Genomic DNA, 4,804 nt, shown 5'->3' on the forward strand with positions numbered 1-4,804 from the left:
TATCCTTATCTCAACCAGCAAACCCCTTGTTCCTTCCTATTATTGCTTATACTCTCTCTACAACAAAATTAGAGATAAGGGCAAAATAGTTTCTGCTGGGTATTGGGGGGGTAGAGGGAGGGGACGGAGTGGGTGGTAAGGGAGGGGGTGGGGGCAGGGGGGAGAAATGAACCAAGCCTTGTATGCACATATGAATAATAAAAGAAAAAGGAAAAAAAAATGCTAAGAAGTCATCCAAATCCATAGGATGTCTGGTGATAATTCCTGGCTTGGCTTCCTAGTCTCAATAGACTTTTTAAAACCTAATCTGAGATCCTTTGTGAAAAGTTCTGGCATAGCAAACTGAAATAAAAGTTATATTATAGCATATGCTTGTCAGTATGAAAAAAATAAAAATAAAAATGTACATTCATGCCATCTCTAAGTAACGCTGTGACCTCAGTGGTCCGAAGTTTCTGAATGTCACCCAGGAAAACCTAGAAAACTAACTGGCCAGTGGTCATTTGCCAGCTCGCCCCACTCGAACTTCATTCTGCCCGTGAGTTGACCATTGACGGTGGTGGTGGCGGCTGCGACCTGCGTGACAACAGCATAACCTGGCATTTTGTCCTGCTCAGTCACTATCGATGGATGGATGGATGGACAGACGGATGAACGAATGAACTGTCCTTAAACCTTTGCGGACCCCTCCCTTCCCAGGTCCCTCCCTCACCCAGTGACCGAGGACTCAGGGGCCATGGAGGAAGCTGCTCACCCCCTGCATGGAGGTGGCACATTTCCAGTGTCGTCCCCCAGTCCGCAGCCTGACGCTGACATGACACGTGCCAACCCAGCTTGGCGCAGTCCCGCCTTCCTCTCCCTCCCCCCTCCCCCTCCCCCTCCTCCCCTCCCCCCTCTTCCCCTCCTCTCCCTCCCCCTGTCACCTCCTCAAAACCCTGAGCAACTGAGCCTGCAGCTGTCATGCCCGGCTGTCAGCACAGAAACGCGCCCTGGGCTCCGGAATTAGGTCGGTGCCCAAACTGTGCAGCTGCCTGGACACCAGTGTTGACATCCGAGCTCCAGTTTATCGCAGGTCACAGGTTCTTTTTTAGGTCCCTCTGAGGTGTGTCCCCAGAGGTGGTCCCTGAAGAAGACTGAGAACTTGCAGATACTTCAGTTGACAGGACAGTCAGGACCTTTGACTGCCTGAACACTAGGGCTGTATTAGGGAAGTCAACTTTACCTGGGTTTGACTTTTTTTTTCCTGTGGTACTGGGGTTTGAACTCAGGACCTTGCATTTGCTTCATGGGCACTCACCACTTGAGCCACAGCCCTATTTTGCTTTAGGTTTCAGGTGGGGTCTTGCACTTTTTTCCCCAAACTGGCCTTAGACTGCAATCTGATCAATGCCACCTGCGTAGCCGGGATCATAGTTTTTGCCTGGGCTAGCCTCAAATCATGATCCTCCTACATCCACCTCCCAGGTAACTCAGATTTGACTTTTGGCAAAATTCTTTAACATACCTAGAAATTACAGCCTGGTCTTTTACAGTAATTCTATAAGACTGTATATACCTGATAGTTCTGAAATTGGCATATTTTTTGCTTTAAAAGCCAAATTGTAAGTATTTTTAAGCTCTGCAAAAAGCCATCGACCATAGGTCATTAATTAGCGAGCTTAGTTAAGTTCCAATAAAACTTTGTGTACAAAGTTACAAAGTTAGGCATCAGGTTGGACTTTGCCTCTGCCTCACCCCCACCCGCAGTTCCCCTTCTTCTAAAAGCTTAGGAACGGGAACTTTCGCACTGTGTGCACCTCACTACTCATGAGCACATTTTAAGAGTAAGACGCGTTGCCTGGCAGGTCACCAGATGTTCAACTAGCGTAGGAAAGGAGTCACCAGTTAAAGCCTATTACAATAACCTAGGCAAGAACTGATAAGACGTTGGGACAGTGTGGCACCAGTGGAGGGACAGGAAATGGTCACATCGTGGCTATGCATTCATGGTAGAAGAGCAAGACTGGCCAAGGAACAATGCAGGATGTGATGGGAAGAAGGAGTTGACGATGGACCCAAGGATGTTGACGCACTCAATAGATGGCGGCCGTCATTATGTGACTGCGTATTCATCTCTCTTAACCTGATCCTGTCGCACGCATCCCTTGTTCACGGAGGGATAAGACACTCTCCACCTTACCAAACAGGAGCGTTGTCACTGTCATCACGGTAGCAGCCTGATAAAGGCAGACTCCACTGCTGGTCTTCTTTGTCTTCCCTTTATTGGCTGGCAGGAGCGTCACAGACAAGAACTCTGGTAATCTGTCACAGTGCCAGCTCCCCGCGCATGGCCTCTTCTTTGGGGTCATCAGTAGCCCACAGCACGGTGCACTTGCTCAACAGTGACTCGCAGTCACTTTGCTTTGACAGACTAATCACTGACGGAAACCACTGCCCCACGACGTTCTGAAGGACTTGTGAAGGTGTTCAATGGTCTGCTAAGCTGTGAATTTCTCAGAGAATTTAAACGGTTCTACGTGAAGCTTCAGGATCTTACGGGGTGCTCCTTGATTGACTGAGGAACCGCTTGGACATCTGAGCTCTGTAACACAACTCAATTTCAGCCTACAAGGGCCAGACAGATGGAGTAGTCACGGTGGAGTAACGTGCAGGGAGACAGCCTTTACTTTTTAGTTTTTTTAACTGTAACGTAAAACATAAAAAAGTTCTATATATCAGTGGGTCACCACGCAACATTTATCCTACCACAACTTGACGTAGTGGTGTCCAGTTCCAGCAATTCTGTCACAAGTGACAGGATTTCACTCTTTTTCATGAATGCCACATTTGTTCATGCGTGCACCAGCAGACGGACACTTGGGTTGCTTCTACTTACAGGCTGCTGTGCGTCGTTCTGCAGTGAACATGGATGTGCAGATGTCTCCTCGTAAGCTGACTCCATTCCTTTGGCTGTGTATCCAGTAGGGAGTTTGACGGCTCCCGGTCTAACGGCCCTGACCCAGGGGTGAGAAGTGACCTCAGAGGAACTCCCAACTCATTACACTGAGAATGCCAGCCGGGTTTGTCACATAAGGCCTTTACTGTGTCGAGGCGCCTGCCTTCTGTACCTCGTCTCTTGAGAGCTTTTATTGTGAAGGGATGCTGAATTTTATCAGACCCTTTTCCAGCATCTACTGGGATGATACGATTTTTATCCTTCATTTTGTTCATGGTGCATCACAAATGTTGAATTACCCTTGTATGCTAGGGGTAAATCTCACTTAATCCTGGTAGAAGATTCCTGTAATGTGTTGAATTGGGTTTGCTGATATTTTGTGTAAGATTTTTAAATCTATCTTCATCAAAGTTATTGACCTGTAATTTTCTGCTTCTGTTCTGTCTTTGTCTGGCTTAGATATCAAAGTAATGCTGGCCTCAAAAAAATGAATTTGAAAGTATTTTCTCCACTCTGATTTTTTTTTTGAAGACTTTGTAAGGAATTGACATTAGTTCTTCTTTATATATGTGATAGGAGCCAGCAGCAAAACTGTCCATGTCTGGGCTTTTCTTTGATATGAGATGTTTTATAATTAACGCAATTTTCTCAGTCATCATTGGTGTGAGCAGATTTGCTGTTTCTTCATGAGTCGGTCTTTGTACATGTGTGGTCTAGGAATTTACCCATTTCTTCTAGATCATCCAATTGTTGTGTAATTGTTCACAGTAGTTTCTTACTATTCCATTAACTTTTGTAGTATCAGTAATTTCTCCTTTTTCATTCCAGGTCTTACTTATTTATGTCTTCTCTCTTTTTCTTCCAGTTAGTCTAGCCAAGTGTTTGTTGATTTTATTTAAAAAAAAAAAACAAACAAACCTAACTCTTGGTGATCTTTTCTGTTGTTTTTTTAATCTCTATTTCATTTATTCTGCTCTCGTCTTTGTTTTTTTTAGCTCCTCTGCTCACTTTCAGCTTAGCTCTTTTCACTTGTTCCATAAGGTGGAGGGTTAGATTGTTTGAAATCCTTCAATTAACGTGAGGGTTTTGTGGTGATGTTTCCATATACATATATAATGTGCTTTGATCATTTTCAAATCCCATATGGCATTTTATCCACCTACTCCCATTTTGATGTCTTTCTGAGTTGGCTTACTCCACTTACCATGTTGATCTACCTATACATTTCCTCTTTGGGATTGCTTTTGCTGTGTCCCTTAGGTTTTGGTGGGTTTGGATCCATCTTGTTTATCTCAAGATTTTTTTTTCATTTCCTTTTATAGTCCTTCTGTCACTTGTTAATTATTTAGGATCATGTTGTTTAATTTCCCAAGATTTCTCCTGGTATTGAGTTCTAGTTTCACTCATTGTAATCTGATAAGCTGGCTGATGTACGTGATTAAAGCTGTCATCGGGGCCTTCTGGTGCTTACCACACACTGCGTTCTTACACTGACTGTATAGAAAGAAGAGGCAAGTAAAGTAAAAATTAAATTAAACTAACAAATAAATTTGTTAATACCTTGTGGTCTAACATCTGCTCTGTCTTGGAGAAGGGCTCTGAGTGCTTGAGAGCAATGTGCATTGTGCTGCCGTTGGGTAGAATTGTTCTGGGGTGTCCTTTCAGGCCCGTGTGGTCTGCAGTGTAACCCAAGTTCAATGTTTTCTCACTCATTTCCCACCACACCATCTGTCCAGTACTGAAAGTGAGGTATTGAAGTCCTCTACTACTAAATATTACAGTCTCTCTCCCTTTAGATCACTTAACAATTGCTTTATTGTTTAGCTAGTCTTATTTTGATGATAAATGTTTAAAGTTATGTCCTTTTGG

The 4,804-nt window shown here is 44.1% G+C and overlaps 1 pseudogene; it reads left to right on the top strand.

Annotated features, from left to right (window-relative positions):
• The first annotated feature begins 4,389 nt into the window (after positions 1–4,389).
• On the top strand, positions 4,390–4,512 carry LOC141410637 (small nucleolar RNA SNORA51; annotated as a pseudogene).
• The last annotated feature ends 292 nt before the right edge of the window (positions 4,513–4,804 follow it).

This window comes from Castor canadensis, chromosome 8 (genome assembly GCF_047511655.1).
Source record: "Castor canadensis chromosome 8, mCasCan1.hap1v2, whole genome shotgun sequence".
In the NCBI taxonomy this organism is placed as follows: Eukaryota; Metazoa; Chordata; class Mammalia; order Rodentia; family Castoridae; genus Castor; species Castor canadensis.